This window comes from Gorilla gorilla, chromosome X, assembly GCF_029281585.2.
Source record: "Gorilla gorilla gorilla isolate KB3781 chromosome X, NHGRI_mGorGor1-v2.1_pri, whole genome shotgun sequence".
NCBI classification, from domain to species: domain Eukaryota; kingdom Metazoa; phylum Chordata; class Mammalia; order Primates; family Hominidae; genus Gorilla; species Gorilla gorilla.
The window spans coordinates 26,845,319-26,863,459 of record NC_073247.2 but is presented as its reverse complement, the minus strand read 5'-3'; positions in this window follow the sequence as shown (position 1 = coordinate 26,863,459).

The window sequence follows — 18,141 nt, the reverse complement described above, 5'->3', positions numbered from 1 at the left end:
AGCATTTAAATTAATCTGGTTCTATATTAATGATATGATATATATATAACATATATATGATATATATATATCATGTGATATATATATATCATATATATGTATGTCATATATATCATATATATGATATATCATATATATGTTATATATCATATATATGATATATATGATATATATGTGATATATATGATATATATGTGATATATATCATATATATGTGATATATATGATATATATGTGATATATATCATATATATGTGACATATATAATATATGTTTTATATATATGATATATATGTTTTTATATGATATGTTATATATGATATATGTTTTTATATGATATATGTTTTATATATGATATATGTTTTATATATGATATATATGTTTTATATATGTTTTATATATGATATATATGTTTTATATGATATATATGTTTTATATATATGATATATATGTTATATATATGAGATATATGTTACTGGCTGATATATATATGTTACTGGCAATGATATATATATTATATACATACCTATATATAATATATATACCAATAATATATATATTATATATACCAAAAATGATATATATGATGATATATATATATATATATATACACCAAAAATATTTGTCAAAAACTAAAATTTTGGCATAGAAAAGGGCTTTGAATTCAATCAATCTGAGGCCATTCAGTTAACAATCTGGGGAAAGCTGGTTGTGGAATTAAGACTTATAACTCCAAATCCCTTTCCTTGATAACCTGGTGCCTTCTAAGACATGTGCTGCTCAAGATGACTTGGTGCCAGGAATTTCTTGTAGCTGATAGGTCACATCAGTTATATCCATGGAAAAGTGAAAATTCTCTAAAGGCTACAGTAGTAATAGTGTGTGACAATGAATGATGGAGACTCAAAATGGATAGTACACACATGTCTCTGAAAGTCAGTTATTACTTCTGTGTGTTTGAACAAAGAAGATATTCCAGGTAACATCCTACATTTCTAGAAATTGCTTTGTTAGAAAGAACAATAGCAATATAACTGAAAAGAAGTGCACCTTAATTTTTATTTATGCTCTTTTGATATAATGCAAAGTGGCAGGCAAATCTTATTTTGTTTACATGGCAATACTTCCAAGTTTCACATATAGTGTGTGTCAACAGCTAATGCATTGTAAACTGCTGGCCAACAGATGACTTATACCTACGGACACTTAGAGAATCGGTAATCAAACTAAAATTACATTGGCTTTAAATTGTGACATTCACTTCAGCACAATTTCAGCACTTAAATATCCTGCCTCCTTTGAAGTATGTCCTCTGGAATATTTCTTACATCTCATGCTTCTATTCTTGTAACCACAATCCTCCTCCAAGCTCTTATTATCTGTTTCTTGGAATTTGCAGAGGGCTTGTTTCCAGAGTAACCTCCAGGTTGGAAGAGAATTATATGTGGAGAGGGAACCGAGGGCTTAGGGGTTCATGGGAGACATTGTTTTGATAGGCTGCAAACAGACACTCAGGGGCTTTGATGCAGCTCTGTACACTCTAAATGACCAAAGCGTCAGCATAGCATTAAGTCAGGCATTTGAGCGTCTGGATGCAAATAAAGTCATCTTGACCCTCACAATTATTTATTCATGCTACCAGTGTTTTTCCAGTGTCTCAGATTCCAAACTGGATGAATCTCCTTTCTCATTAGCATGCTTTTTCTTCTTCTCCTGTCCTCCATCCTATTCTTCCTCCTTGTCTTTCTATAACCAGTCAGTCACTGTAGCACATGTTGTTGGTGTCCTGTCCCTATTCTCTTTGCACTCACCTTCATACAATGAAGGTTGTTCATTGTAAACAACTATGACTCCACCTGGAACTTTTTTTTTTTTGCCTCAGGACCATTCTCCACCCACATACAGGGCAATCAGGAAGTGGCCTGAAAGCAGCTTTCCACTAATGAAGAACAGGGAGTTGGTGAATAAATATCCCAACCTCCTTGCCCCTGATTTGGGATAGCTTTGAGGCACATTCTACATCATTGCTATTTAAAGCATGGTACCAGATCAACAGCATTGGTGTCACCTGGAAACTTGTTGGAAATGCAGAATCTCAGGCTCTACCTCAAACCTACTGAATCAGAATCTGCATTTTAATAAGATCCCCAGGGGCGATGCACACTGAAGCTTGAGAAGCTCTGCTCTCCACAGTCTCCCAGAGTTCCCCAGTGGGATTGAGCTCCAGTGGTCCACCATGAAAACTGGCTCAATTAGTATACACTTTACTGACTTCCTCCCCTTCACACTCTCACTTCCTGTGGTAGGTAGGCTGAATAAGGTCCTCTCAAATATTCTGATCTCTGGAACCTGTGATTATTACATTACAGGTAATAAAATAGGCAAAAGGGACTTCACAGATGGGATTAATTTGAGAATATTTAAATGGGGAGATTATCCTGGATTATCTGAGTGGGCTTGATGTAACTACATCACTCCTTTCTAAGAGGGACTCAGCAGGAGTCAGAGTGAGAAGAGAAGGTAATGTGATGATAGAAGCAGAGACTGAAATGATGTGCTTTGAAGGTGGAGGAAGGGACTACAAGCCAAGGAACGCTGGTGCCCTCTAGAAGCTGGAAGAGGAAAGGAAATGGATTCTCACCTGGAGCCTTACAAGGAACCAGTCCTGCTGACACCTTGATTTTAGCCAAATGAAACGGATTTGGACTTTTGACCCTCAGAACTGTGAGAGAATACATTCGTACAAATTTGTGGTGATTTGTTACAGCAGCAATAGAAAACTATACACTTTCCCAACTCCCCTATTGATTTTTGTCTCTTAAAAAAACCACTTGCGTTCAAATTGTCCTCTCAAGGTTTGCTTCTGGGGGAATTCAAATTATGATACTCACCATCTTTGCTCTAGTCTCCATCTCTTTCTTACCACCCCAATCCAAGCCCACACTGTCTTTTCCTGGGCTGCTGCTGGAGTCTCTGCCATTTTACTATTGAGATATTAAACCCACTGCCAACACATAGCCTTATTTACTCATTTAACTGTATGTTATGCTTTCAATATTCTCTTCACTTGATTTCCTTATTCTTCTATTCCTCTAATATTTTACTTACTATGAGAGTGTGAAAGGAGATTTTTGTTCACACAAAATTAAGTTATTCCTGGAAGTTCAAGTTCAAGGTGATTTGGCACTCATTAATTTCATTTGAACAAAACTCTTTTTCTTTATTATCCTAACAATAACTTTGAGGAATTTTATGGTACTTAATCATCAAGTACGTTTATTACACTGTATCTATTAAGGCAGGGAAGTGAACATCTACTGTATTCATTGGGGATCACTTACAGAGACAGAATAAAATATAAATGGCTTAAACATAAAGGGACAAATATGGAGTATTAAGTGACAATATCATTAGAAGGCCTGAAGAGACAGGCTGTGAGCTGAACTGCCAGGAGCGATTTTCAAAGCAAACCACAAAATGGGACCTCCAGTGTCACCGGTGTTTCTGCCGCAGTCTAAAACCTGCCTTTTGAATGGGTCACGACCCCTGAAGTGCTGGCTCAGGAGCTGCATTGCCTCTGCTGTGATAGGGAAGCCACCTCTGCTAGGTCAGGAAGCCACAGCCTCAAACGATGGCATTGGAACCTGGATGCTTTAGGTATAATTTGCACCCACAAAATGGATTTCTCACACCTGGCCTCTTTTCCCACGTAACTTGGTTTCAAATCCAAGTATTATAAGAGTGCATCTGTTATGCAGAATCTAAATCTCTTCCACAGTTCTAGCTGTAAGGGAACTTGGAAAACAGAGCTTGTTGCTTTCAAGTCTCTGTAATCCTAGAAGGCACAGAATAAGGTTGGAACAGAGTTGAGGAATCCAGTCCACAAAACCCACTACTACCATGTGCTAGCAACAATATTGGAAAATTAAGAAGAAAAGCATCTGCTTAGCCTTTCTTGGAATAGAAAACTGCATTAGCTATAATAGCCCATTCCAGTTACTTGAGACTAAGACTATATTATTACTACCCTTTTTATGTAGCTGACAGAGAGGGAGCATCGCCATCTTGGACAAGCCCCTCATTCTAAAGTTCACCTTGATTAAAAAAAAAACTGCCTAAATCCAAAGGGCATCAGCCTAATGGCTAAGGTCAGCATGACCATAAGCCACAAATAACATCTCCAATCAGAAACATTCCAAACTCCTCCCAGACCAGAGACATGCTAGCTCCTAGATAAGCCCCCTCCAGCCTGGAAGATGCTAGCCCCAAGATAACCCCTCTCTGGGCCAGAAAGATGTCTGCCCCAAGATAACCTCCCCTCCTCTCAGAGAGATTCCAACCCTGCCATAAACTTCTCCTCACACATAAACATTCCAAGCTTCTGATAAGCCCTCTCATCCTAAAACCAATATATACTCTTAGTCTGTAAGAGAAAGGACTCCTGGCCGAAATCGGCCAGGAGTCCTTCTCAGGTTTTATCTAAAGAAAACCTGTCTTTGACTGCCAAGCTGTGTTTTGTATTTCTTTTCATCTTTCTTTAACTCTTATAGTAGCAACATTGGTTGACATTTGATTATGCCAATGTTTTGTAAGCTTTCATGAGCTCATTTTTTTTTCTTTTATGTTGACCTAGGTCACAGACTGCAACTTCCTTCTCTTATCTTTTCTTGCACCAACCACAGTGTTTTGGAGCCCAGGGGTGTGGGATAATGCTTTTTAGCTGATGATCTGAAGACTTCATTCTATAACCAGAGGGGGAAATTCTTGAATTAATGTAGAAATCATTTTGTTGAATTAGATCCCAGGGCTATACAATCTTGAATGATGCCCACCTACTATAATTTTTAGTGGGCTGCTGCTATGCTGTGATGATTTGAACATCCAGAATCTATGTTCAGGGGAAAGGAGAAGTAAGTGGTATGCTGTGAAAAGACTTCTTGCTGAAGTCCTATTTTATTGAAACTGAGAAACTTTGATGGAGGTTGTCACTACTTTTCCTTCATTCTCATTTCATAGTGCTTAATTTGATAAGAGTTCTAGTTGCATTGGCTGCTATGCTGGGGGAAAAGCAGCAACAACTGCTATTCAATTGACACAGTTGTTTTGCCTCTGCTGTCCATGGAAAACATTGGAAGACACCTGATAAATTAGCTTTGTGAAGATGGTGTTTTAAAGGCAGATAATTGTTGACTTTTATATTTTGAGCCCTGGATATTCATGCATGGAGTCTTCAAAGATTTTTGGGTTGCAATGAGAAACAAAAACATAACTTTATGAAGATGATTTATCCATCAAATGGTTTTGAAAATAAATGTCCACGGAAATACGAATTATGAAACTGGGCTTTTTGAAACAGTACCAAGAGCAAGATGCTTCTTTTCAGAAAGCATCATCAAAGTTTGCATATTGCAGTAGTTTAAATAATGATAGGGCATCTTGAACAACTAGCAGCAACATATGAAGTAAGAACATCCAGAAATGTTGACAGGCATGAGTTGGGAGGATACCTTGTGGGGTGGCAGGTTACAGGGTACATGAGCAGTGGATCAGGTGGAATTAGATGGGAGCAGTAATTAGGTGTAGGTAGTAGGACGAGGGGCAGCAAGGTAAGAACTCGGGGTTTTCTGTCTTTATTTGTTACCAAAACAGATGAACAGGACACTAGTCATTGATTTATGGTTTGTATTGCATGTTACATACATCTTTCTAGAAATATTGTATTTCTAGAACTTGGTATTCTTAACCCTGCCTAGGACTCTTTATTTTCCTTGGACCTATTTGGCCCCAAATAAATAAATGAATATTTCAATAAAACCAATATTATTTTCTCATCTAAAATGATTATACAAAAGGCCTCTACCATTGATTTAACACTTTATCAGTTATAAATTGTCCACATTAAAATCAGCCTTGATTTCAGTAAAGCTTTTGTTTCTTTCTTTTTTCTTTAGATCAGTGGTTCTTAAAGTGTGGCCCCCAGAGCAGCAGTGTCAGCATCACCTGGGAACTTGTTAGAGATGCAGATTCCTGGTCCAGAGCTACTCAATCAGAAACTCTGGTGGTGGGGCCCAGCAACCTGTGTTTAAACAAGCCCCATTGGTGATCCTGATGCACACCCAAGTGTGAGAACCACTGCTAAGAGATGTTAGAGAGAGAGTAGGATAGGATCATCTTGTAAAAAAATTGTTTCTTTCCATTTCCAAGGGTAATCTTTTATACAGTTAATTCAGAATGGAAGACAATGCTACTGAAACTAAATATTACCAGCCATCCTAGTCAAAGCTGAGAAAATCCCCTTCAGGTGATTAACCATAATGTAGAAATAGAAAGAAATGACCTCTTGCTGGTTGCAGTAAGTCGAGATCACACCACTGCACTCCAACTCAGGTGACAGAGCCAGACTCCATCTCAAAAAGCAAATAACAAACAAAAAAAGAAAGAAACGACCTCTTGCTCATTTACACCCAGCTCCATATTATTCAACAATTATCTTACTTTTTTGTTTTTAAAAGTTAAAAACATTCAGAAACAATTGCAGATTATATGATAAATATCTGTGTATACAAGCCATCTAGAATTGATAAATGTTAATATTTTCCACATTTTCTTTTAATGTTATCTTTTCTTTTAACAGATAAAATTGAAATGTCTTATTTTCTCTGCCCCAAACCTATTCCCTTTTCTCCCTTTCTCTCTCCTTCTCTTCATCCCCAGAAGCAACCTCCACTATGAATTTGGCAATATCCAGTCTGTGTGTTTATAATTTTATCACATATATATGCATTCACGATTGATATTGGTATTGCTTTGGGTCAGTTTTTCCTCTACATTGACACAAATGAAGTTATATGAGGTGCCTAATGTTTATAAGTTTGCTTGCTTGCTTCAGTTTTATGTTTTATGTCTTAATAAGATCCACCTGACTGATAAATTAATTCCCATCTTTCCTTCTTCCTTCCTGTGCTTTATAGACTTTGCTTTGCTACCTTGACAGTAGGCAAAGAAAAGGCTGAGGGGGCTGGGCTTGAAAACTGATGTTACTCACTAGCAACTCTAGCCAAAGATGATAAAAGATAACCTCTTGAAGCACAGGAAGGTCTGGTCAGAGTCGAGAAGATGATTAACTAACCAGGAAGAAATAGATTTGGTACTTGGCGTTGATTACCCCGTAAGGAATATCTGGAGGACATTCAGTGCTGGTTGCTTGTACAGGGCACAGAGCAGAGTTGGAACTTTCAGGAGTCCTTTTCATGCATTATTCTTGTCCTGGTAGGGGTCTCAAAACCAAAGGACCACTGCCACTGTCATCAGGACTCAGTGGACCCTTCCAGAGTCATCTGTGGGAGGCCTGGCTTTGTGCATGCTTCCTCCCGGTTTACAGCTGTTTAAACCTGGACTGGGAAGAATTCAAGAGTGGAAAGTGGTCACTGCTGCAGAAAGCCCAGAGCCAATCCCAATGCTGTCCAATCCCCCTGCCATGCATCACTGAGCGTTAAATAAAAAATGATTTTTTTCTCTTCAGGCCGTGGATGGACAGGTGTTTGTTGGGACTAAATTAGGGTACCTGCCAATGGGAAGGGTTATGGGTTGAATTATGTCCCCGAAAGATACGTTGAAGTTCTAATTCCCAATACCTTAGAATGTGACCCTATTTGGAAACTGGGTCATTGAAGATATAATTAATTAAGTCGAGATAAGTTCATAGTGGACTAGAATGGGCCCTTAAGCCAGTGTGGCTGGTGTTCTTATGGAAAGAGGAGAAAACACAGAGACAGACACACAGGCGGAGCCCCACGAGACCACAGAGGTGGAGACTGGAATGAGGCATCTATAAGCCAAAGAATGCTAAGGATTGCTGGGAACCACCAGAAGCTAGGAAGACGCAAGGAAGGATTCTCCCCTAGAGCCCTCAGAGGGAGAGTGGCCTTGCTGACAACTTGGTTTTGAACTTCCAGCCTCCAGACCTGTGAGAGAATAAATTTCTTAATTTACTGTTGTCTTAAGCTACCCAGTTTATGGTTGAAATTAATATAGAAGGCCAATGAAGAGTCAGCTTTGCTCAACTCAGCATGTTTAAGAGAGTTCCCAGAGACCCATACCATGTAAGTAAACTGATTATTCCAGAAATCTGGGGGAGTTAGGTAGTCTAGTTAACTAATTTTCTGGTTTGAGTATTAATCAGCTTACTCTAAATATTTAGTTTATACTGCTAGTGTTACTGTTACATATTTTAAACTTCTAAGTAATCAGCAATAATTATAGTGTAATCAAAAAAATCCACACAATCACCAAATTCCCTGTAGACTCCATAATATTACCATGTTTTAATAAAGACATGAAAATAATTAAAAAAACTTATAGATGAAAGATTTTCATTTAACTAAACCAAATTCCAAGAGTTTATACAACAATGTGATATAATTAAAACTAAAGCTATATTGTCCTTATTTAAATCTTTCTTTGATAATTCACAAAACACTTTTAGATGTTGCAAAGGTTTTAAGCACAACATCAAACTAGTTATGGTTGTTGGGTCTTGTGGGCTAATTCAGCGTATTTGTGTGTGTGTGTTTGTGTGTGTGTGTGTGTGTATGTGTGTGATCAAAGCCAGTTCTGGTTATTTGAACTTCCTGGCTGTTCAGACTCTAATCTGCTGAGTGGAGGGCATATTGCTATGTGACATGAGAATCCAGTGGTAAAGCTTTCTGATGAGATAATCCATGAATATTGGTCTGAGAGGGGACAAGGTGACCACAGGCATTGGAGAAAATCCATGTGATGATGCATTCAGCAGCCTTGTGGTTTCTCCCAGGGTCTCTTAACTTTTGGCCACTCCCACATTTGTTTTTGTATCCTCGGAGGAATTCTGAGGCCAGCAAGTACAAGCAAAGGAAAGGTACTGTCTCCTTACAACAGCATGCCTAATGTTACATGAATTATGCAAGGTCTAATCTATTCATCATCTGTGGAATTTAATTGACATAGCTAGAAAGATGATCTGAATGGTCTTCTGTGTATGATAAAAATGCTGAACATGGAGTCCCTCCTTAAAAAAGGATTCACTAGCAAATGTAAGATTTTGTTAAATGGAATCATTTAGAGTTGGGGTCAGCAAACTTCCTTTTAAAAAAGGACCAGAGAGTAACTATTTAGGGTACTTTGTGCTTTCTGCAGACTTTGTGTTGATGGACTGACCAAGCAAAAAAGGTAAATGACCAAGAGCCCATGTATGTTCATTAGGTAAGGGACATAAAAAATATATAGATATTCTTAATATAAGGTAAAACATGAAAAAGAGATTCTAAAGATGCAAAGATAAAGTGTTATATTAGTCCAGACGACCTCTTTTAGCCATGGGTATCTTAAGCCATAATGGTAATAAATTTTGAACAGATATTTTCTCATTAGTTAAATGATTAATTACTCAATTTACTTAAAAATGACCTCAAGTCAAAAAATCATTGTAGTCGATTTACATTGACCAGACTTTATAGTTTCTGAGTGAAGAGACATTTGTTTTTCCCATGTATTGTTTTTCCCAATACATTAGTGTATTGAGTAGGCAGAGATGATAGATATTCAATAAACGCTGACTATTTCATTCCTGTTCTGATTCTAACTTTAGAAGCCATGAATAGTTTGATTTTGAGATCATGTTTCTTTCTTTTCTCAGTTAATTTTTTTAATCAACAAGTGCACAAATTTGGCCGTATCTACCAAATTTACAGATGTAGTTATTCTTTCCCCAGCAATCCCACATTTTGTCATTGATCCTACAGATACATATGCATAAGAAAGAAAGGCTACGTGTACAAGGTTACTCATTGCAGCATTGCTCACAACCTAGTGTCTGGTAATGGAGGCCTGTTTTATTGGAACACAGTCACGCCCTATCATTTACGTATTGTCAATGGCACTACAAGGTCAGACCTAAAATAGTTATACTCTCTGGCCCTTAAAAAAAAAGTCTGCTGATCTCAACTCTAAGTGATTCAGTTTAACAAAACCTTACATTTGCTTGTATAGTACATGCAAATACAAATACAGAATAGTTAAGAAGAAAACCCAAACCACAAGCTTCACTCTGGAGAATGTGTAGGAAGGATGGTGTTCTCTCTTAGTTCAAGAATCCTGCTCCTCGAGAGAGAAAAGACAGAAGGCAAAGATGCTTCATCATTGATTTATTTGACAAGTATTCATTGGGTGTGTACCCTGGGGAAAGAGCTCCTGGGACTGCAGGATGCAAAGATGAGTAAGGCATGGTCTTTCCTCCTGGGGGCTCACAGTCTAGCAAGGGAGTCAGATATGTTCAATAATTATGATACAAAATGATCTGTGCTGTAAGAAAGGGAAGAAAAAAGTGCTGTGGGAGCAACAGCAGCAGCAGAAAATGTGTGAGTCTGCCCAAGGCTTAAAAAAAAAACCATGTGCTATAACTGAGAGAGGGCATTTACAGAAGGGAGTCATGTTGAAATAAAAATTGCCAGTGAGACAGGTTTTACTCTTTGCACAAATGATGATGAATGAACATATGTCTAATTCAAAACCCAAACAAAATGTTTAGGCCCGAGAGTATTACTGTATCTTATCATCTTTTTTTTTTTCCCCCAGGACTTTAACTTTATGCAGCTAGATTTGTTTTTAGAATTCTGACCTAGTCAAATTTTTACAGTGGATCATTTGATGCTTTATGAAAACAAAATCTTCATCTTACTGTTGGAGGCATTCTTTACAGAGGCAAGATTTCTTTTCCTCTTTTGATTTATCATAGGTTTAGCATATAATAGAGGCAGATCAGTCTGCAAATGGTGTTTAAAAATGGAGAGCTTACTCATCCATGTGAGTGGAGGGAGATGAGAAAACACCAGCTTCACTTCCAGTATACTGGATTTTCATTTTCATTTTATATCAGCTCACACTACTTGTTTTGGAGACTGCTATCACTGAGGTTTCATTAGTATTGCTTGTATATGGAATAAAATGAAAAGATGTATGATAGGAGCATTGATACATAAAGCAGAACATTCAGATTCACATTACATTTCCTTGATGGCTTCTATTTGCTCCTGCAGATCCTTTCTACTCTTCACCTTTTCTACTCTGCTTTATGGACTGAAGGGCTGATCTGCATGGATTCCATAAATGTGCTTCCTGACCTCTGGCTTATGGTTGGGTTCAGTCAATGGGAAGCCATGGCAGATTGCAAGAGGGGAAGACAGTGAAGTTCAAAGTATTATTCCCCCAGCTGCATCCTGTAGGGTCATCATAAGGTGCATCCCTCAGCATGCAGCCAATTTCACTCAACTTTCAATGCTCACTGTCTGCAAGTTCCAGTAACTGCCTTTCCCTTGGCCCTTCAGTGCCCTGTTGTTACTAGCCCTGGGATTCTTTGCCACTCCTTGTGATTTCTCTATTGCCTCCCACACATTTGTCAATAGTTTCTTTATTAAACTTGCCTCATATTAGCCTTGCTGATTGTGCTGTGCCATGGAGCTGAGGGATTCAGTATTCCTGTAAGGTTATTTTGCAAATAAAAAATCTTTTTCATTTTGTTTTTATTATTATTATACTTTAAGTTTTAGGGTACATGCGCACAATGTGCAGGTTAGTTACATATGCATACATGTGCCATGCTGGTGTGCTGCATCCATCAACTCGTCATTTAGCATTAGGTATATTTCCTAATGCTATCCCTCCCCACTTCCCCCACCCCACAACAGTCCCCAGAGTGTGATGTTCCCTTTCCTGTGTCCATGTGTTCTCATTGTTCAATTCCCACCTATGAGTGAGAATATGCAGTGTTTGGTTTTTTGTTCTTGCGATAGTTTACTGAGAATGATGATTTCCAATTTCATCCATGTCCCTACAAAGGACATGAACTCATCATTTTTTATGGCTGCATAGTATTCCATGGTGTATATGTGACACATTTTCTTAATCCAGTCTATCATTGTTGGACATTTGGGTTGGTTCCAAGTCTTTGCTATTGTGAATAGTGCCGCAATAAACATACGTGTGCATGTGTCTTTATAGCAGCATGATATATAGTCCTTTGGGTATATACCCAGTAATGGGATGGCTGGGTCAAATGGTATTTCTAGTTCTAGATCCCTGAGGAATCGCCACACTGACTTCCACAATGGTTGAACTAGTTGACAGTCCCACCAACAGTGTAAAAGTGTTCCTATTTCTCCACATCCTCTCCAGCACCTGTTGTTTCCTGACTTTTGAATGATCTCCATTCTAACTGGTGTGAGATGGTATCTCATTGTGGTTTTGATTTGCATTTCTCTGATGGCCAGTGATGGTGAGCATTTTTTCATGTGTTTTTTGGCTGCATAAATGTCTTCTTTTGAGAAGTGTCTGTTCATGTCCTTCACCCACTTTTTGATGGGGTTGTTTGTTTTTTTCTTGTAAATTTGTTTGAGTTCATTGTAGATTCTGGATATTAGCCCTTTGTCAGATGAGTAGGTTGCGAAAATTTTCTCCCATTTTGTGGGTTGCCTGTTCACTCTGATGGTAGTTTCTTTTGCTGTGCAGAAGCTCTTTAGTTTAATTAGATCCCATTTGTCAATTTTGGCTTTGGTTGCCATTGCTTTTGGTGTTTTAGACACGAAGTCCTTGCCCATCCCTATGTCCTGAATGGTAATGCCTAGGTTTTCTTCTAGGGTTTTTATGGTTTTAGGTCTAACGTTTAAGTCTTTATTCCATCTTGAATTGATTTTTGTATAAGGTGTAAGGAAGGGATCCAGTTTCAGCTTTCTACATATGGCTAGCCAGTTTTCCCAGCACCATTTATTAAATAGGGAATCCTTTCCCCATTGCTTGTTTTTCTCAGGTTTGTCAAAGATCAGATAGTTGTAGATATGTGGCATTATTTCTGAGGGCTCTGTTCTGTTCCATTGATCTATATCTCTGTTTTGGTGCCAGTACCATGCTGTTTTGGTTACTGTAGCCTTGTAGTATAGTTTGAAGTCAGGTAGTGTGATGCCTCCAGCTTTGTTCTTTTGGCTTAGGATTGACTTGGCGATGCGGGCTCTTTTTTGCTTCCATATGAACTTTAAAGTAGTTTTTTCCAATTCTGTGAAGAAAGTCATTGGTAGCTTGATGGGGATGGCATTGAATCTATAAATTACCTTGGGCAGTATGGCCATTTTCACGATATTGATTCTTCCTACCCATGAGCATGGAATGTTCTTCCATTTGTTTGTATCCTCTTTTATTTCATTGAACAGTGGTTTGTAGTTCTCCTTGAAGAGGTCCTTCACATCCCTTGTAAGGTGGATTCCTAGGTATTTTATTCTCTTTGAAGCAATTGTGAATGGGAGTTCACTCATGATTTGGCTCTCTGTTTGTCTGTTATTGGTGTATAAGAATGCTTGTGATTTTTGTACATTGATTTTGTATCCTGAGACTTTGCTGAAGTTGCTTATCAGCTTAAGGAGATTTTGGGCTGAGACAATGGGGTTTTCTAGATATACAATCATGTCATCTGCAAACAGGGACAATTTGACTTCCTCTTTTCCTAATTGAATACCCTTTATTTCCTTCTCCTGCCTAATTGCCCTGGTCAGAACTTCCAACACTATGTTGAATAGGAGTGATGAGAGAGGGCATCCCTGTCTTATGCCAGTTTTCAAAGGGAATGCTTCCAGTTTTTGCCCATTCAGTATGATATTGGCTGTGGGTTTGTCATAGATAGCTCTAATGATTTTGAGATACATCCCATCAATACCTAATTTATTGAGAGTTTTTAGCATGAAGGGTTGTTGAATTTTGTCAAAGGCCTTTTCTGCATCTATTGAGATAATCATGTGGTTTCTGTCTTTGGTTCTGTTTATATGCTGGATTACATTTATTGATTTGCATATATTGAACCAGCCTTGCATCCCAGGGATGAAGCCCACTTGATCATGGTGGATAAACTTTTTGATGTGCTGCTGGATTCGGTTTGCCAGTATTTTATTGAGGATTTTTGCATCAATGTTCATCAAGGATATTGGTCTAAAATTCTCTTTTTTGGTTGTGTCTCTGCCCGGCTTTGGTATCAGGATGATGCTGGCCTCATAAAATGAGTTAGGGAAGATTCCCTCTTTTTCTGTTGATTGGAAGAGTTTCAGAAGGAATGGTACCAGTTCCTCCTTGTACCTCTGGTAGAATTCGGCTGTGAATCCATCTGGTCCTGGACTCTTTTTGGTTGGTAAGCTATTGATTATTGCCACAGTTTCAGAGCCTGTTATTGGTCTATTCAGAGATTCAACTTCTTCCTGGTTTAGTCTTGGGAGGGTGTATGTGTTGAGGAATTTATCCATTTCTTCTAGATTTTCTAGTTTATTTGTGTAGAGGTGTTTGTAGTATTCTCTGATGGTAGTTTGTATTTCTGTGGGATCAGTGGTCATATCCCCTTTATCATTTTTTATTGCGTCTATTTGATTCTTCTCTCTTTTCTTCTTTATTAGTCTTGCCTAGCGGTCAATTTTGTTGATCCTTTCAAAAAACCAGCTCCCGGATTCATTAATTTTTTGAAGGGTTTTTTGTGTCTCCATTTCCTTCAGTTCTGCTCTGATTTTAGTTATTTCTTGCCTTCTGCTAGCTTTTGAATGTGTTTGCTCTTCCTTTTCTAGTTCTTTTAATTGTGATGTTAGGGTGTCAATTTTGGATCTTTCCTGCTTTCTCTTGTGGGCATTTAGTGCTATTAAATTTCCCTCTACACACTGCTGTGAATGCATCCCAGAGATTCTGGTATGTTGTGTCTTTATTGTCGTTGGTTTCAAAGAACATCTTTATTTCTGCCTTCGTTTCGTTATGTACCCAGTAGTCATTCAGGAGCAGGTTGTTCAGTTTCCATGTAGTTGAGTGGTTTTGAGTGAGTTTCTTAATCCTGAGTTCTAGTTTGATTGCACTGTGGTCTGAGAGACAGTTTGTTACAATTTCTGTTGTTTTACATTTGCTGAGGAGAGCTTTACTTCCAAGTATGTGGTCAATTTTGGAATAGGTGTGGTGTGGTGCTGAAACAAATGTATATTCTGTTGATTTGGGGTGGAGAGTTCTGTAGATGTCTATTAGGTCCGCTTGGTGCAGAGCTGAGTTCAATTCCTGGGTATCCTTCTGAACTTTCTGTCTCGTTGATCTGTTTAATGTTGACAGTGGGGTGTTAAAGTCTCCCATTATTATTGTGTGGGAGTCTAAGTCTCTTTGTAGGTCACTCAGGACTTGCTTTATGAATCTGGGTGCTCCTGTATTGGGTGCATATATATTTAGGATAGTTAGCTCTTCTTGTTGAATTGATCCCTTTACCATTATGTAATGGCCTTGTCTCTTTTGATCTTTGTTGGTTTAAAGTCTGTTTTATCAGAGACTAGGATTGCAACCCCTGCCTTTTTTTGTTTTCCATTTGCTTGGTAGATCTTCCTCCATCCTTTTATTTTGAGCCTATGTGTGTCTCTGCACGTGAGATGGGTTTCCTGAATACAGCACACTGATGGGATTTGACTCTTTATCCAATTTGCCAGTCTGTGTCTTTTAATTGGAGCATTTAGTCCATTTACATTTAAAGTTAATATTGTTATGTGCGAATTTGATCCTGTCATTATGATGTTAGCTGGTTATTTTGCTCGTTAGTTGATGCAGTTTCTTCCTAGCCTGGATGGTCTTTACAATTTGGCATGATTTTGCAGTGGCTGGTACTGGTTGTTCCTTTCCATGTTTAGTGCTTCCTTCAGGAGCTCTTTTAGGGCAGGCCTGGTGGTGACAAAATCTCTCAGCATTTGCTTGTCTGTAAAGTATTTTATTTCTCCTTCACTTATGAAGCTTAGTTTGGCTGGATATGAAATTCTGGGTTGAAAATTCTTTTCTTTAAGAATGTTGAATATTGGCCCCCACTCTCCTCTGGCTTGTAGAGTTTCTGCCGAGAAATCCGCTGTTAGTCTGATGGGCTTCCCTTTGTGGGTAACCTGACCTTTCTCTCTGGCTACCCTTAACATTTTTTCCTTCATTTCAACTTTGGTGAATCTGACAATTATGTGTCTTGGAGTTGTTCTTCTCAAGGAGTATCTTTGTGGCATTCTCTGTGTTTCCTGAATCTGAATGTTGGCCTGCCTTGCTAGATTGGGGAAGTTCTCCTGGATAATATCCTGCAGAGTGTTTTCCAACTTGGTTCCATTCTCTCTGTCACCTTCAGGTACACCAATCAGACGTAGATTTGGTCTTTTCACATAGTCCCATATTTCTTGGAGGCTTTGTTCATTTCTTTTTATTCTTTTTTCTCTAAACCTCCCTTCTCGCTTCATTTCATTCATTTCATCTTCCATCACTGATACCCTTTCTTCCAGTTGATCGCATCGGCTCCTGAGGCTTCTGCATTCTTCACGTAGTTCTCGAGCCTTGGCTTTCAGCTCCATCAGCTCCTTTGAGCACTTCTCTGTATTGGTTATTCTAGTTACACATTCGTCTAAATTTTTTTCAAAGTTTTTAACTTCTTTGCCTTTGGTTTGAATTTCCTCCTGTAGCTCGGAGTAGTTTGATCATCTGAAGCCTTCTTCTCTCAACTCGTCAAAGTCATTCTCCATCCAGCTTTGTTCCATTGCTGGTGAGGAACTGCGTTCCTTTGGAGGAGGAGAGGCGCTCTGCTTTTTAGAGTTTCCAGTTTTTCTGCTCTGTCTTTTCCCCATCTTTGTGGTTTTATCTACTTTTGGTCTTTGATGATGGTGATGTACAGATGGGTTTTTGGTGTGGATGTCCTTTCTGTTTGTTAGTTTTCCTTCTAACAGACAGGACCCTCAGCTGCAGGTCTGTTGGAGTTTGCTAGAGGTCCACTCCAGACCCTGTTTGCCTGGGTTTCAGCAGTAGTGGCTGCAGATCAGCGGATTTTCTTGAACCGCGCATGCTGCTGTCTGATCGTTCCTCTGGAAGTTTTGTCTCAGAGGAGTACCCGGCCATGTGAGGTGTCAGTCTGCCCCTACTGGGGGGTGTCTCCCAGTTAGGCTGCTCAGGTGTCAGGGGTCAGGGACCCACTGGAGGAGGCAGTCTGCCCGTTCTCAGATCTCCCGCTGTGCGCTGGGAGAACCACTGCTCTCTTCAAAGCTGTCAGACATGTCACACAGGGACATTTAAGTCTGCAGGGGTTACTGCTGTCTTTTTGTTTGTCTGTGCGCTGCCCTCAGAGGTGGAGCCTACAGAGGCAGGCAGGCCTCCTTGAGCTGTGGTGGGCTCCACCCAGTTGGAGCTTCCTGGCTGCTTTGTTTACCTAAGCAAGCCTGGGCAATGGCGGGCGCCCCTCGCCCAGCCTCGCTGCTGCCTTGCAGTTTGATCTCAGACTGCTGTGCTAGCAATCAGTGACACTCCGTGGGCGTAGGACCCTCCAAGCCGGGTGTGGGATATAATCTCCTGGTGTGCTGTTTTTTAAGCCCGTCGGAAAAGCACAGTATTAGGGTGGGAGTGACCCGATTTTCCAGGTGCCATCTGTCACCCCTTTCTTTGACTAGGAAAGGGAACTCCCTGACCCCTTGCGCTTCCCAAGTGAGGCAATGCCTCGCTGTGCTTCGGCTCGTGCACGGTGCACTGCACCCACTGTCTGGCACTCCCTAGTGAGATGAACCCGGTACCTCAGATGGAAATGCAGAAACCACCCGTCTTCTGCGTCGCTCACGCTGGGAGCTGTAGACCAGAGCTGTTCCTATTCGGCCATCTTGGCTGCCCCTCCCAGTAAAAAATCTTAAATGCAGCTTGGCACAGTGGCTCACACCTGTAATCCTAGCGCTCTGGGTGGCCGAGGTGGGTGGATCACCTGAGGTCAGGAGTTTGAGACCAGCCTGGCCAACATGGTGAAACCCTGTCTCTACTGAAAATACAAAAATTAGCCAAGCATGGTGGCAGGCGCCTGTAATCCCAGCTACTCAGGAGGCTGAGGCAAGAGAATCACTTGAACCAGGGAGGCGGAGGTTGCAGTGAGCCGAGATTGCGCCACTGCACTCCAGCCTGGGCAACAGAGTGATACTCGGTCAAAAAAGAAAAAAAATCTTAAACGCATAGAAGAAATCACAATTAAAATCCTTTTATGAAGGGAAGGATTCTTCTGTAAATATAAATGGGCATCTCTTAATTTTAGAAAAATGTAGATGTTTATACATTAGGGTTATATGG